The 17,210-nt window shown below is 55.7% G+C and overlaps 1 protein-coding gene across 1 annotated transcript in view; it reads right to left on the bottom strand.

Moving 5' to 3' along the window:
• Nucleotides 1-17,210, bottom strand: part of LOC142823356 (uncharacterized) — a 192,327-nt gene that overhangs the window by 7,429 nt on the left and 167,688 nt on the right. The gene's annotated exons all lie outside the window — the stretch shown is intronic.

Raw genomic sequence — 17,210 nt, 5'->3', positions numbered from 1 at the left:
TTGTTCCAAGAAGAAATTTTTTGTGCAAACCAAGAGTCAGGAGCAGCAGAAAGTGGGGGAACTAGCAGAGCCCGGACTGTGGCCTTGCCCCCTACATCACCCTTTCCCCTCATCCTCACTCTGCCCATTCCCCCTCATGTGCCCCCCCTACTCCTGAGGCCTCAAACCCACACTGTGCCTTCCCCGAAAGCCCCCATCCCACACCGCCTGTTCCCCTCAACATCCTACCCCCACTAGTTCTCGCTCCTCTCCCTCCAGTTATGCACCAGTTATGTGGGACAGTTTTCTCCCAGCTCTGGGGCCCATAGTCAGGGCTGTCCCTAGGCCCATGGGAAATATGTAGCTGCATAGGGCACCGGAAAATTTGGGCACCAAATTTTTGAGTTCCCCAATGCAGCAGCCATGTGTTCTTGTATGTCTGAGGATATGCCTCTGCCGGTTCGTCTCTGGGGACGCTGTGTCCTGTCTGCTGCAGGGCTTTTCCCTTCGCCCTCCCCCACGTGCTCCTCTCAGCTGGCAGTGTAATCCACACACCTAGTGTGTGTGGTTCACTGTCCCTTCGTGTGGCAATTGGACCTCTTACAGCCAGAGATAAGAACAAGGGAGCTCTACATCCTAAGCTGGGAGCCAGCTGCCTTCATGGCTCCAGCTGTCGAGGCCTCTAGGGGTGTGTCTAAACTACATGGCTCCATCGATGGAGCCATGTAGATGAGGCTGATCGGCAGAGGGAAATGAAGCCGCGATTTAAATAATCGCGGCTTCATTTAAATTTAAATGGCTGCCGCGCTCTGCCGACCAGCTGATGATCAGCTGTTTGTCGGCAGATCGGGGCAGTGTGGACGCTCCCGTCGACGTGAAAGCCCTTTGTCGACCTCCCCTGATGCCTCGTGGGATGAGGTTTACTGGAGAGGTCGACAAAGGGCTTTCACGTCGACGGGGAAGCGTCCAGACTGCCCCGATCTGCCGACAAACAGCTGATCATCAGCTGGTCGGCAGAGCGCGGCAGCCATTTAAATTTAAATGAAGCCGCAATTATTTAAATCGCGGCTTCATTTCCCTCTGCCGATCAGCCTCATCTACATGGCTCCGTCGACGGAGCCATGTAGTTTAGACACACTCCTAGAGGGCCTAGGTTCAAATCTGCTACGGGGTTCAAATCAGCAGCAGCAGCAAGCTAGCAAGCAGAGAGGATCTGCAACTCTGCTCTAGTTCCTGAGCCCTGCTTGGGGTAGGGAGGTAGTAGGAACGACCAGACCTCCAGCAGAAGCTGCATGAGGGGAAAAGGCCCAGGCAATCCTGCAGAAGGGCCCTCAATTATTCAGGGCCCCACGATTTGCAAAGATGGCTCTGCCTGTAGCCGTCATCTGTGGGCAGCTGCTGTCACATGAATGACATGCTTCTTGCGATGAAGAGGCATGGACATTCTATCGACAGCTGGCCCTGCTCGAAGGAAGGAAACCCAAGGGTGACCCACCTCTCGGCAGACATCCTCCACCGTCATACCCAGCAGAGTGCAGGCGCTGAGCTTGTCGAATTTCTTTGTCCGTTTCAGTCTGTGGCTGCCACGTTGCAGCTCCATCTGTCTTTTCAGGGATGGGTCCAAATTGACCGTGAAGGGGAGGTAGAAGAGGGCCTCCTCCACCCGAAACCTGCCGCACAGGAAAGTGTGGAACAGCTCGGGATCCTGGTCCAGTTCCAGCAGCTTTTCCATCTGGCCTTTCAGCATGTCCAGCTCTTCCATGTACTTCTCGTAGACCTCCCACAGAGACATGTCGGGGCAGAGCGGGCTTCCATGGCAGCTGCCCATTCGACTCCTCTGCTCCTCATCCTCGATGCACTGCAAGAGCCAGCTCAGACGGCACGGCCACTGGTTGGCAAGGAGCACCCATTCCACCACCTTCTTCGGACACACTTCATCCTTGGGGATGTTACTCGCCAGCAGCCTGATGGTGATGGTGACGGTGTTCACGATGCGCCGCATCTGCACCACGTTGTCTGTCATGAATTCCTTCAAGGCATCATCCAGGAGGTAGTCGAAAGCATCTTGAATGAGGTCTTTGGCTCGGATACCTTTCCCGCAGCTGCCGGTTCCCAGCGCTGGGGTTCCAACCATGAGAGGTATCTGGCTGTCCTCTGCAACTGGATTCTGGGCATCGTGGTTGGCCGAATGGTAGCGAGAGATGTTGAGGAAGTCAGAGCTGGCTTCCATCTTGCCATCCTGCCGGAAGCCGACCTCTGCCTCTAGCTGCTCCTTGCGCGCGATGATATTCCTGATCAGCCTCCGCTTGGTGTCGCAGTCCATCCGAGGGACAGAGAAGGGCAGGGTGACGATGCGGTTTAAGAACTCGTAGCCGTTGTTGGCCATACCTCTCATATACTTGGAGCTTTCCACGCAGTCGACAATGATGCTGGAGTCAACAGCCAGGATGGAGATGAAAGGGGCGTCATCGTCTGAGAGGAGAATGTTCATGGCATCAAGGACGCCCACCACCTTGTCAGGGCTGCATGTATCCAAGTGGGTGATCTCCAGCACCACCCGCAGCTTCCGCCGCTGGAAGATCTCCATGTACTTCAGGAACCCAGTGATTGTCCTGACTTCGCTTTTCACGAAGCTCATGAAGCCCAGCTGTGCGCTGAGAGCCGTCTGGTTCATCTGTCTCTCCAGCTGGCTCTTCTGGGTGACGATAATGTTTCGTACCACTGTGATAGTGAGCCGTATGGCAGCTGCTGCAGAGACGCTGACAGCCGTCACCCCAATGCCTTCCACGACAGCTATGGCGTCTCCCGAGGCATCCCCGATGGGGATCCCAAACACTAGGAGGAGACCACCCACCCCAATAGCTACCATGATCAAAAGGATCACAGCCACCCACAGCGGGAGGAAGAGGAACTTCTTGCTAACCCATTCCTGATCCCCTGGTCTTTCGATGATGCTACATTTCCTGTCTATGGTCCTGTAAATGCTCATGGGTAGGAGACCAAAGTGGCTTTCGATGCCGTCGCACAGTGTGGTAATGAGGCCTGCCCAGAGCTGGTCGCAGCCCGCGTACTCCCAGGCGCTGAAATGGATGAATACGTGTTTCACGTTCCTTCTCCACTTCTGCTGCTCCGTCAGGACCGGCCGGTAGAAGATCATGAGTAACAGGAGCTTGAGTAGATCCCGGCCAGTGTTGTCACGCTGCATCTTCTGCGTCCGCTGAAATTCCTCCTGGTCTTTCTTCTTCGATTCGTTTTCCATGTTCTCTGAGATAAAAGAGGAAGATATGTTAGGTACCTGGCAGTGCCTTAAATCTCTCCTCCTGAAGGGTCTTCCAGCTTCACAATCCCTCCCTTCTGGGAAGCAATCAAGAATGGGTAGCTCTTGGCAAAGCCATCCTTAGGATTGATGGGATCCTACACCGTTCTATTAAACTGGTGCCCATCTGCCCAACAGCAGCCCAGATGGATGTTGAATTTTTAGCGATGTGATTTTATAATCCTCATCCACACACTAATAAACAAACACATTTTAAACTAAGGTCCTGTCGACTCTCACAGTAAATACAGCAAACATTTAGCAGAGGTTGGCAAATGCCTGTTAAATGGCTTCATTACCATGTCGTCGATGTTCTGCCAGTAGCTCGAGCAGACTTTGTCACTTGTAAATTAACTAGATCTTCTAGAACTTCTGCTGCTGGAGGAAGCAGAGCCACAGACAATGGATAGGAAGAGGCAGGTGGGTGGAGTGGACATGAAAACCCAGTGCTGCTCCAAATTTTCAGGTCCCCTATGCGATTGCATAATCGGCAAATGAGTACGGGTGGCTCTGGCTCTTTGGAGATAGTTGTCATCCACTAATCCCCATCCCCACAAGGTTCCTTCCCCGTCTTACGTTCCCCGGGGCAGTACTCACCCTTGATTTTGTGTAAGAGCAGGTTTTTGCAATGTCCCCATGGTGCATAAAACCCAGCAGTCACTGGCGTGGGCACAGTGTACAGGGCCTTTGCTAAAGCGAGGCAGTAGATATCCTCCTTGGTCTGGAACCCTGCAACGGGGATGAGGTAAAACACGAAGATTAGCCTCACCGAGCGCATCCGCAGTGGATGCTCAACAGTGTCTCCGCTAATATTTTTCGGTTCAAGGTACTAGGTACAAGGGGAGGGAGCAAACAAATGTCCGAAACCACACAAGTTTATATTAGGCTATAAATATTGGGGTGCCTGGCCTTACCCCCTTTGCATGGCCGAAGGGACAACAGAGACTTACTGACTGAATTGCTCCTCGTCCTGGGGCACTCATGAGTTGGTGCACGTGTAACCGCAAATCCAGGGCACTAGATCTGTGACTACACGGCTATAAACCTGGCCAAGTGCCTCTGTCACCAGACGGTGCCTGTGGTCGGTCTTTGTGCATAACAGCGAGATCTGCAGCAGGAGCAGGCTGCGTTACCTGCACTGACCACTGATAACACCAGAGCTCCAAGAACAGAAGCACTGAGCCACGCTGCTGAGGCAACCACATCACAGCTTTTAACACTAGGAGCCCGTAAGTACTCCTGTAGACCCTGCTTTCGCTGGCATTAAGCCAAACAGCGTCCACAGAGCCCCCTGGCACTCCTGCGCCCTGCTGTGCAATGCAGAGGGAGAGATGGAGAAGAGAAAGGCCCACGTGTTCCTTTGCCCTGGCCCAGGCTAGCCTATGCCACTTCCCATGGTTCTGTGGGCCAGACTTGCAGGGCGGTGAAAAGAGATGTAGAGGTCATGGTGGGTAATCAGCAGAACATGAGCTCCCATTGTGGCGTTGGGGCTTAAAAAGCTATTGTAATTCTGGGATGTATAAACAGGAAACGCTTGAGCAGGAGTAAAGAGGCTGTCTCGCTTCTGTGATGGATGGGAGGCCCACTGTTCTTTTCTGAACATCCCAGTATTCAGTGACTAAAGGGTTAAACCTAGCTAGCTAGAAAGTGTTGGCAGGGAGCCAGGAGCACCAGTGAGAAGAAAGAGTTCAGATCTGCATTAAAAGGGAATCTGTCTGCTGTTTTTCTTTGTGAGTTTAATCCTGGAGCTGCGGAAGGGGATGAGGGGGAGATGAATTGAACTGGGCAGGGACATCATGCCTAAAAAAAAGAATACCTGGGCCTAGAATTGGACTGGACCTTGGAAGTGTGGATCCTTGAGTAGATAGAGAATGTTTATTTAGATGCGATCAGGTTATTTTTTTGTTTTGTTGTTTGGTTAAACTCCTCTGTGCTAAATCCATATCCCCTCCTCTCCCCACTATAACTTTAAACTGAATCCCAGGGATGCAATTGTCTGTGTTTTAATCTGTTCTTTTCTCAGTTGCGCTATAACTCCTAGCAGCCAAGTCAGCTTTACAAATGAATACCTTTTTGTTTTCTTAATATAATCACCTATTTTAAGGCTGTGACGGACCCCCGCCGGTCCGCACTAGGGCCAGGGCCGCCGGCGCCCCATGGAGCCCGCCGGACGGACCGGCAGGCAGCCGGGAGAGCAGGGGAGAGCGCGCCGGGGAAGAAACCCCGCAGGGGGAGGGGCGGCTAAAACCCCGGCGGGGAAGGAGGGGTCAGGGACAACCCCCTGAGGGGGGCGAGGAGTCCGCCCGGCGTTCCGCCCGGCCAGAGCCGCACGGGACTGGCGTCAGGCTGGGACGCCCCGGCCGTGACGTCGACGGACGCCAGGGCGCCGGGGGGACGGCCCGAGCGTCCCTGACGTCATCACCCGGGCCGCTTGAAAAGCGGCCCGGCAGAGCAGGAAAAGGCGGCACTCGGGAGAGCTGCCGCCACCACCGCTGACCTAGCCGCCGAGGGGGAACCCCCCCACACTGGAGGAGAAGAAGGAGTGACCCTGAACCCTCACGACGGCCGCAGGACGAGACCGGTGCCTCGGGCGGGGTAAGTGACTGCGGGACTTTCCCCATCGGGGAGGAGGGGGGCGGAGAGTGGAAGCAGCCCGGGGCGGGGGCCTTTTGGCGCCCGTGGACAGGCGCGTTACGGGGATAAACCCCCCCTGTCGTGGGAGGAACGTACGCTTCGTTCCCCCCCACTTAGGGCCCCGGGCTGGGACCCGGTGGAGAGGGCGGGCCCGGGTCCCCCACATCCCCCCTCCCTACCACGACAACCCCAACCCAACGAACCCTGCTGGGGTGACTAGATAAAAGAGCAAGGACCCTGTCACTTTGACTGGCCGGGTGGGGACCCGACTTGGGGCCGACCGCCGGAGGCGGCCCCGTCCCCCCACGCCGGGACCCCGGGCTTACCGGTACCCTGGGACAGCCCCGGAAAAGATGAACCCCGAGTTCGCTGATCCCCGGTCCGGACTCGCGGCCGGGTGATCGCACTCAACGACCAGACGGCGGGTCCGCTGAACCCCCCTTCCTCCGCCGGAAGGGGGCGCTCGCACCCACACAGGCCGTCACAAAGGCTATGATCTGATTTTGTATCCTGGAAAGTAATAGGAGGTCTGTGTATACCTGCCTAAGACTAAGAGGACAGCTATCAGAAATTAGTTTGTTTTCATTTTTCTTTTTTTCTTTCCAAGTGCTAAATAAAGGGGAATAATCACATCTCTGGATCTGCTGGCAGTGCTCCTCCTAATGCCCCCTAATATGCCATTAGCCTTCTTGGCTACAAGGGCACACTGTTGACTCATATCCAGCTTCTCATCCACTGTAACCCCCAGGTCCTTTTCTGCAGAACTACTACTTAGCTGGTTGGTCCCAGGCCTGTAACAATGCTTGGGATTCTTCTGTCCCAAGTGCAGGACTCCGCACTTGTCCTTGTTGAACCTCATCAGATTTCTTTTGGCCCAATCCTCCAATATGTCTTGGACACTCTGCACCATATACCCTACCGTCCAATGTATCTACCTTTCCCCCTAGCTTAGTGACATAGGCAAAACCCTGCCACTGGAGGCTTGTGTTGGTGTTGCTGCCATCATCCAAATGCACAAACCCCTTTGAGAACCAGACAGGCGCATTTCAGAATTCCCTCCTGTGGGGTACCTTCCTTGTCCTTGACACTCCCTCCAGAGAGAGCTTGAAAACCTGTAATTTCTCCTAGAAGTATGGCTTGCTGTCTTAGGCACGTGCATACAGAACCTTCCGCCCTCTAGGATGCAGGAATCAGATCATGGTTTTAAAAATGTGACGTCTATTAACAAAACAAATACACTTGGTGAAACATTACTTAGAATCATAGAACCATAGAGCTGGAAGAGACCTCAGGAGTCATCAAGTCCAGCCCCTGCCCAAGGCAGAACCTATCCCAACTAAATCAACCCATCCAGGGCTTTGTCAAGCCAAGACTTAAAAACCTCTAGGGATGCAGATTCCACCACCTACCTAGGGAACCCATCTCAGTGTTTCCCTACCCTCCTAGTGAAATAGTTTTTCCTAATATCCAACCTAGACCTTCCCCATTGTAACTTGAGACCATTTCTCCTTGTTCTGCCATCCGTCACTACTGTGAACAGCCTCTCTCCATCCTCTTTGGAACCTCCCTTCAGGAAGTTGAAGGCTGCTATCAAACCCCCCTCGCTCTTCTCTTCTGCAGACTAAACAAACCCAAATCCCTCAGCCTCTCCTCATAGGTCATGCGCTCCAGCCCCCTAATCATTTTGGTCGCCCTCCGCTGGACCCTCTCCAATGCGTCCACATCCTTTCTATAGTGGGGGCCCCAGAACTGGACACAATACGCCAGATGTGGCCTCACCAGAGCCGAATGAAGGGGAATAATCACTTCTCTGGATCTGCTGGCAATGCTCCTCCTAATGCCCCCTAATATGCCATTAGGTTTCTTGGCTACAAGGTCACACTGTTGACTCATATCCAGCTTCTCATCCACTGTAACCCCCAGGTCCTTTTCTGCTGAACTGCTACTTAGCCAGTCGGTCCCCAGCCTGTAACTATGCTCGGGATTCTTCCATCCCAAGTGCAGGACTCTGCACTTGTCCTTGTTGAACCTCATCAGATTTCTTTTGGCCCAATCCTCTAATCTGTCTAGGTCACTCTGGACCCTATCCCTGCCCTCCAGCATATCTACTGCCCTCCAGCGTATCTACTTGGTTGCTAGGTGTTACAAAGAAACTGAAAAAAGAAAGATTAAAACACAGAAAATTGCTTCCCTGGGATTCAGTTTGAAGAGTTCCAGGGTAAAGGGGGATAGTTACATGTGCTTAGCAAAAAGAAGTCCAACAAACTAAAAAAAATAACCTAGTAGCGTCTGACTAAAAATTCCCTGTTCTACTCACATCTCTCTTGTTCCAAGATTTAGTCTTTCCCTAGCCAAGAAAGTCGCTGGATTCTGCTTGCCCAGGTTCCTGGCTTAATTCACATCTTCCAGGCATGATCACACAACAACAGGCACATCACTGCTTCCAATTCAAAACCCCAAATTCTGTTTCCATTTTCTTTCCTGGCCTCCTGTCAACTCGCTTCCTGCTTCTCTAGCATTCCTGGAGACTTTCTAGGACCTTTTGTCTATGGTTTCAACCTTTCCAGGCAAGACAGTTAGGGTTAAGTCCCAAGACTTTCAGGCAACCGTCTGCTTTTGACACGACCTGCCTGTTTCTCTTCAGCTAACTCTTGCTTACTTTGGTTCAGGCCTCAGGCCTTACACCAGGCCCATGCTTCAGGCCCATCCTTTCTAGTACAGGATGTAGCCTGGTAACAAAGCCCTGACTGTGGTATCAGGAAACCTGGGTTCTATTCCTGCCTCTCCCACAGGTTGGAGAGGTTATTCCCTGTCTGTAAAATAAGACTAATGATACTAAGCTTCCCTTTTTAGACCTACACACAGCAACTAGGGATTTTTATTAACTACTCAAATATCGGTGAGCCTGGCTCGCTAGATGAACCATCCGGTTCCTCTTGGAATCATGTTAAATGCTTGATCCCCATGACCAAAGTCTCAGATACTGGGAGAAGTGACACGGGGGAATAAAAGCTGCTGTCTGAGGTAAACTACCTGGCAGGAATCCCCTGGAATGGGAGCCATCGCTACCAGGAGCCCAGGAATAACAAGACTCCAAAAGTCCAGCTGCCAGGCAGTTTGACCATCTCCTTCAGGCCAGTGGCCCAGAATTCCAGGACATCTTTGGGCCTGGGTTTAAAAAGAGGCAGCACCGTGTGCTCAGCCCCTTTTTATCCATCCCCTTTCCCTCCATTGGCACGCAACCCTCAAATGGCCAAAGGTTTCCCTTTCCCTCCCTCCTTGGTTAAACAAGCTGGTTAAACAGCTCGAGGTGATGGAGTGATAAGCACCCACTGACAGAGTCGCTCGGGTTGCAGGGCCAGCGTAAGTCCGCTTTTAAAACTGCCGGCCATAGCTGCAGCTACGGGAGGGGACTCTAGCAAGGGCCTGGAACAAGGAACAGGGCTCCACTCCTGCATGGGATTCGGGCTTCCCCCAGGCAGATGCTCTGTTGCTGCTTTCCTGTCTCTCCCTTCTCCAGGTGGAAGGGGACGGTTAGCCAGTGTTCCCTGCAAGCTGAGCTCTTGGGCGGCCAGCCAGGAGACATTCAAATGCTGCCCAGTTTGCTAGCCGGTAGCATGTGTTTCTAGTGGTGGTGCATGTGGTGTACTGGGTGTAGACATAGATCATGTTGTTATAGTAACTGCGTTAGGTCACTGGGGGTCAGCCCAGCTGGTTTGGGTTTTTTCTAGCTAGCTCCGTGCTATGCAATAAAATGGACACTTGCAACTACTCAAGCTCTCTGTATTTCCACTGATTTCTTCCCATGCTGTGAAACTCCACGTGACGTAACAGTGCACATCCGTGCATGCCTTGGTGCACATAACAAAATGTATTCCGCACAGGAGTGGGGGAAAAAGTAGAGGCATTATTGCCGCTAGCTCCTTACTGAAACTCAGTGAAAGGCAGGGGAAATGAGAGATCAAGATCCTGAGACTGACAGTCCCCAGGAACAACGGGGAGAGGCTAAAGTCCCAGTTCAGCCTGACTGGCAGAGCAGGGAGCCAGGAGGGAGCCAGGGTCGGCAGAGTGGGACTGAGCTAAGGAGAGAGCAGGGGCCCGCACTGAGCTGGGGAGCAGGGCTGGCCTCGGGGAGGGAGAAGGGGAGGCCGGGGTCAGGATCGGGGGCAGTGCGACTGGCCTCAGGGAGGAAGGGGGGGTCAGGGGCAGCATGACTGGCCTCGGGGAGGGAGAAGGGGGGGCCAGGGTCAGGATCTGGCCCCTCCCCCCCAGAGCTACTTCCCATCCCCTCTTCCTTCCAGCCAGTTTCTGCCCCCCCCCCCCCAGCCAGTCCCTCTTCCTCCCTCCCCCCTGCCCAGGATCAAGTGTGTCCGTTTTTGGGGGGAGGGTCTACCTGGCAACCCTACGAGTCAGACCCGGCGCAGGCACCAAGTGATGGGGACTGCCAGAACTTTGGGAACCTGAGTCTGCGGGGTGGGGGTTTGTGGCAGGTCAGGAGATGAAAGGGGAAGGCACTAAGGGACAGTGTGTAGGAGACAGACAAATGCCCAGGGGGCCAAGTGGAGACAATGAGGAAAAGGGCAGAAGGGTAGGTGTCAGTGGGGGGGGGGGGGCAGGATGATGCTAGGAGAGGAGAGGGGAAGGGCTTTGGGGGCTAGAGGGGAGAAGGGGAGGTGCTGGGAAAAGGCTTGAAAGAAGGGGTGGGCATGAGGAAGGCGGGGATGGAGCAAGGCACGTGTAAAGGCACAGGGGCATGAGGGGAACGGGGGCAGAGGGTGGTGAGGGAGTGGGCAAAGTGGGCAGGGGCAGTGAGGGAAGGGGGAGGCACCAAGAGGGTGCAAGGGTAAGGGAAGGTGCAGGTGCCAGGGGAGTCCGGGGGGTGAAGCAGAAGGGCAGACACCTGCAGGGGAGGGACCAGCACCAGAGGAGAGAGGCAGGACAGGTGTGTAGAGGGGGGTGTTAGGAAAGGGGAGGAGGAGGGGTAGCTCACATGGTCAGAGTGGGGCTACTGGAGGAGTGGGCACAGGGGGAGAGAGAAAGGCTGCTGGAGGGGCCAGGTCTCGGGAAGGCCGAGGGCAGTGAGAAGGGCAGGAGTCAGGGCAGCAGAGGTGGGTGAGGGATTGGGGGGCAGCAGGCACCAGGGGAGCTGATGGAGGAAGGGAAGGAGACAGGGCAGCAGAGGGGAAAGGTAAGTGGTTACTAAGATATTTATTAATAACTAGGTGCCACACTGACACATCCAAACAAGCCACAAACTCAGTACTGGTGCACAACACAAAATGTATTGTGCTCATGGGAGGAAACTCTTAGAGGGAACACTTCCCCCAGCCTCCCCACCCCCCGAGTTAATGTCACACACGTTGGGTTAATGCAATTGCAGGATCGTTGCATGAGGGGGGTTTGGTGAGGGCCAAACTAATCCCTATTGGTAAAAGGATGGTGGGAAAAGTCCTTGGGGGGGGAGGTCACATGACACCTTTTATTTCTGGTCATGTGTCCATATTGCCCTGAAAGTCTTACCTCCAGAGGCGTGGCTAATGGGGGTCAGGGGGGTCAAAGAGTACATTTAAAAACATTCTTTGGGTGCACACCCTAATGAAATGTGCTGCGCACGCCTATGGGCAGAGAGCAGATCCAGTCCTGGGAGCAGGGCTGCAGCCACAGAGTTATAGACGCCACCCAGAGAGCAGATCCGCATGCTGGGAGCAGGCCTGCAGCTGTAACCCACACACCTGATGTGGGTCACTATCCTATGGAGTGGCACTGAGACCACGTCCAGCAAGCAATTATTACAAGGGAGCTCTTCAGCTTATGCTGAGAGGCAACTGGCTTATAACTCAAGCTGTAGCAGCTCCTGCCCTAAGCTCCAAAAGTCCCAGGTTCTAATCCACCTGGTGGCAGTTACACAGCCATGGAAGCAGAGGGGCCAGGGAACCCTCTGTACAGGACTCCCCCCCCCCCCCCCCCACACACACACCCTTGCTTCCTGGAATCAGCCACCTAGGTGAATAAAGCTGGAAACCCCCATGCCTATAGCTGTGCACCTTTGCTAAATAGCTACAGCCATTCTAAAGTGCCCAGATCTCACAACTAAAAAGAAGACGTCCCAATGAGCTGCTAAGCTGTGCTGCCTGCCACAGACATGTAGCTCCAAGAAGAGCGAGTGCTGTAACTCTGGAGCCTAATGATGGTGGTGTCCTCCAGCCATTTCAGATTAGTACAGCTGCCTCCCTGTGAACCAGGTGCGAGCTGGCCATGGGGTCCCATAGACCTGGCTTGTGCAGCCTAACCTGATAACTAAGCAGCCCATCCATTACTAGCCAGCTGATTACCTTGGACATGGGAGACCATTGCACTTGTAATTCCTGGGGCCTTCATGTACTGACAGGGTTTGACTCAATCGGCCAGCTAGGGAGAAAGAAATAAACAGAAGGCAGAGGAGTCACCAAGAGATCAGAAGACCAGCACGGTGCCTTATAGGCCGTTCAGCTGTGAAGAGTCACCAAGACAGGGCAGGTGATGCTAACCTGAGTTAGTCCATTAGCTGCGGCTAGGCTGGGCCACAAGAGGAGAGACAGGCAGTAAATCTGCAGCTGTCAGACCATAAGGAGGACACGGAGGATTCGAAACCAGCTCAGAGAACAGGGCTGGGTAAGATGCAACCTACCAAACACTGTGATCTGGCCACTTTGTGTTTAGATCCTGCTGCCCATGCCGCCGAATTCTAAGTGGTGACTCAGGCAGCAGGATCCAATTTTAAATGATTCACGGCTCAGGGTTACGGCAGGGGCGGGAGCCACGAGCCCTTTAAAAAGCTGTAGCCACGCTGGACAGCTGCCAGTAGTGGCAAATCTGTGAGCTCTTTTCTGTGCTTTTAATTGAAAGCCTCAGCCACGGAGAACTCTGAGGGTGGGCTAGTCCACAACACCGCCCTTTCTGCCTCAGGCTCCGCCCCTTCTGTGGGTGGAGCCGGCCTATGACCCCATACCAAAATCCATTAAGTGGCCCCCTTCTGAAAATTATCACCCAGCCTTTCACAGAATCATAGAAAAGTCTGAGTGGAAGGGACCATGATAGGTCCAGTGTTTCGCAAACTTTTTTTATAATGTACCCCCTTTAAAAAAAAATGTGTAAGTACCCCCAGTACCTACAGTTTTCAGACACACACAATTTTTTTGAACCGTTGCAACACATTTGTTTAAACAACTGAATTGTAGCCGGGCGGGCGATGGCATTTTTGGGTGTAAAAGGTACAAAAAGAATAAAGCGCTGTCAAACTGAAAACAAAAATTCAGTTTTCGCCAAATTTCAGTTGTGTTGACGTGTCCCCCAGACATCTCTTGAGTACCTTTAAGGGGACTCGTACCACTGGTCGAGAAGCACTGATCTAGTCCACCCCTGCACCGAGACAGGACCAAGCATGTTTGTCTCACCTCTTGGCTCCTAGGACACGGCTTGAACTAACGCACTTGGAAAGACATTATCGTATATACGCCCAAAGTGCTTCGTCTCAGTGTATTACCATAAAATCTAACCGACCAAACTCCGACCTTTCATTTCCCTGTCACTTGGCCAGCCACAGCCTCACAAGCCTTTGGCATCAATCTCAAAGCCTTCGTCACGCTTTTACACAGCTGTGCTGACACGCTTGTGAGCCAGGCACACTTGTGCGACACGTCCCAAAGCACTTGCTCCAGGGCATTACATCGCACTTGCCTGCCTTTGATGGACAGGGAAAGGGAGACCTGAAAGGCCTCTCCAAGGTCACCAGCGTGAGAGTGAGCGCAGAATTGAGGAGCAAGGGTCTAACACACAACTCTGTGCCTTAGTCACTAGGTGGCATTAGATTAGAACCCGGGAGTTCTTACACCCAACCCCCTGCCCCCTCCACTAGGCCATGCTGCTGGCCTCCCGCCTCTCCCCCAGGGCTTGGAGACAGACGGGAGGCTGGAGCCAGCCTGCGCAGAAGGGGCTGTAACGCTTACAGCTCGTTCATGACACTGCCCCTGCGCAGCCCCTCTCAGATCCACACTCGGAACCCACAAGAAACACCACAAGAGCAGAGATGAAACCGCCACTCACCTGCAGCCCAGCTTCCAGGAAGGGCAAAGCAAAAGCGGAGCTCGCGGATTCCAGCCCAGCCTGGCACCTGCTTCCTGAACTTTGGCCCCTTTCCTCCAAGATAGCAGGAGGCTGCTCTGGGCCTTTTGTGCCCACGACGGGGCATAAAAGCAAACTCAGCTGTTGGTTCCATCTTGCGGGCAGAGCCCCGGCAGACAGTGGCAGGGGGGGGGTATCGACTGACCCTCCAACCCAGGATATTCCCCCCACACCTGGATTCGCTTCCTAGTCATCCCCATCTCCCTGCACGATCCTTGTTTCTCATCCCGCCGGTCCGAGAAATTGTCAGAGCAGGTTGATCCCGACCTTGCCAAGGGCTTAGGTTACATCACAAGGCTTTGCCGCCACAGCTGGCTTGGCTTGGGTGTGTGGCAAAAGCCCCCCCCCCCGCCCCTCCCTCCCCCCCCCCCCCCGCTGGCACAGCTATTCTGGCAAAGCCGCCAGGGCAAATGGCAACTCTGCCGAAAAGCATCTGCTGGCTTTAAGCTCCCTGCGAGCTGTTCTCATCGCTCAGCCATCACCACCACTGCCCTGCCTCTGTCCTGCTCCTCATCCCCGCCCCCACTCCTATCCCCTGCTCTCCTCCATCTCCTCCCCCTTCCCTTCTCCTGCCCCTCCCCATTTCCACCTGCCCTGCCCATCCCCGTCCTCTCCCTCCCCCCGTCTGTCCCCCTCTTATGTGAGGGCTTTGCTGGAAACGCCCCCCCCCCCCCAAGCCAGGGAGATCTCCCCTCCGGGAACAATTCAGCCCCCCCCATCTCGCTCCCTCCACTCCACAGTATTTCCTCCATTCCCCACAGTTGAAAATTGAGCTCCCCCATCCCCTCAGGTGACAGTCGGGCTCCCCCATACGCAGCTGCCTAGGTAGGCACCTCCGCAGCCAGAGCCTGCCCCTGGCGCCCACGTCCCCTCCCCGACTGCCTGTCCCAGGCGACCACCTGAACCTGCGTCCCCCATTCCCTCAGATCACAGCTCCCTCCCTGACCCTGCACCCCCCGACACCCCTCCCCCAGGCCAGACTCCTCTCTGGCACCCGCACCCCTCCCCCAAACCCTCTGCTCCCCCTTCACCCAGGTCACAGCTCCCTCCCTGACCCTGCACCCCCCCGACACCCCTCCCCCAGGCCAGACTCCTCTCTGGCACCCGCACCCCCTCCCCCAAACCTTCTGCTCCCCCTTCACCCAGGTCACAGCTCCCTCCCTGACCCTGCACCCCTCTAGAGCCCCTCCCCCAGGCCAGAGTCCTCTCCTGCGCCCATACCCCCTCCTGGACCCTGCACCCCTATCCACCGCCCCAGATCATACCCCCCCCCTGCACCCAGGCTCCACCCCTAAGCTCCCTTCTGCACCCAACCACCCCGTCCCAGACCCCAAAGCCCTCGGTAGAAATGTGGCCCTTGATCAGTTGCCAAAATGGCCCCCCCATTACAAATTATTGACCAAGCCTGATCCAAATGTTTTTTGAAACATTGTTTAATGAGAATGTAAATACAATTCAATACAATTGGGAGGGTTGGGGGGAGGGGGCTGCTGGCTCCTCAGCTCTTGCTGCTCTCACTGGGTGTCTTCCTGCTGCAAGGGAAGCAGAATCCGTCACATTCATCCCTGGGGACTCAGGGGAACTGGCCCCCCAGCATTTCCACCCTCCTCCCCCTGCTCTCTGGTCACCCCCCGTCAGGCCCACAGGGTGAGCTCCTGACCCCCCCCCCCCAGAGCTCCTGACACCTCGGCCCCCTCCCGCCTCCTAGGACAGTTTCTGTGTTCAGAGCCTCCCCCACCCCCAGGGACGCTCGCAGGGGCAGGAGGGATTCTGCCAGCAGGGACGTGGGGTGGGGGCAGCCTGAGGAAAGGGGCGGGGGACTCCCTGAGGGGATGGGAAGGACACCCTGGCCCTGCCCCACTCTCCTGATCTGCTCCGGCTGCTCACCATGTATTCCAGGAGCTGATGGGCCTGCCCATGCAGGGCGTGGGCCAGGACCAGCCCGGCCTGGCTGTGGCGCCGCAGGGGGGAGCGGGCAGCGAGCAGAGCCTTGTCCAAAAAGCAGTTCTCCTGCTCTGCTGTGAAGAGCTGCCCAAAGACCTGGAATCAAGAGCACAGGAGGTTTCAGCTGACGGCCCAGAGCCCGGCCCCAACTCCTGGGGCTAAAACAGCTTCCTCCTCCCCCAAACTCCCTTCCAGACCCTGCACCCAGACGCTCTCCTCACCCGGCACCCCAACCCCTGCCCCAGGTCACAGCTTCCTCCTGCCCCCAAGACCCTCCTACCCCCACGAGGGCCCCAGCCAGCCCCACCCCCGAGCCCTGCCCTGCCCTGGCAGCGCGTCCTTACCTCTCCCACCCTCACGCTGTTGCTGTGAGCCAGGACCCATCTTTCTTTGTAGTAGTGTCTGCACCACAGGTCCTCTGCCTGGTGGATGTTGAGGCCTGCAAGAGACACAACAGGGTCATTCTGCTGGCAGGTCTGAGCCCTTCCCCTCCCACGGGTCCCTGCAGGCATCCCTGGGCAAATGGAGGGGCACAGGGGGCAGAAGGGGAACACAGAGGGACGCATCCCCCCTTGGGCCAGTCTGGGGGAAAGGGGCTGGGTCCCCTCCCCCCGCCGCCGGCACCCTCAGGGTGTCCCTGGGGCCCAGGTCCCGGCTGGGTTCCTTACCCCTGTGGTGCAGGAGGAGTTGATATAGGCTGTGCACCCCCTCCCGGGCCAGCCGGCTGACGTCTTCGGATGGGTCCGAAATAAAAAGGCCCAGCTGGGCCACGTGGTGACCCATCCTCGGCCAGTCGGCGGAGTTCTGAGGGGAGAGAAGAGGGGGGGTCCCTCAGCATCCTGGGGCTGCACGTCCCATGCAAACGGCCGCCGAGGCGGGTCTGAGCTCGGGGGACGGACAGAGACACCTCCCGGGGCAGGGCGGGGCGGGGCCGGCCTTGCGAGGAGACAACCCTGAGCAATGGCCCCGACTGAAGGGTCACTCCGGGGGTGGAACAAGGGGATCCACTGACGGCCACTCCCCAGTCCCCAGGCCCAGTCCCTCAAGAGCCCCCCTGAAGGGCCCAGGGTCGCCCCTCCCCGGGGAAAGGAGAACGCGGCCCATTCCCGGCCCATTCCCGGCCCATTCCCGGCCCTGCCTCTGCCTCCCGGGGACGCTCCCAGCCCCGCGCCCTGCA

The sequence above is a fragment of the Pelodiscus sinensis genome, chromosome 18 (assembly GCF_052426305.1).
Source record: "Pelodiscus sinensis isolate ZL-2025 chromosome 18, ASM5242630v1, whole genome shotgun sequence".
Taxonomy (NCBI): domain Eukaryota; kingdom Metazoa; phylum Chordata; order Testudines; family Trionychidae; genus Pelodiscus; species Pelodiscus sinensis.
This window is presented reverse-complemented; position numbering and strand designations above follow the sequence as displayed.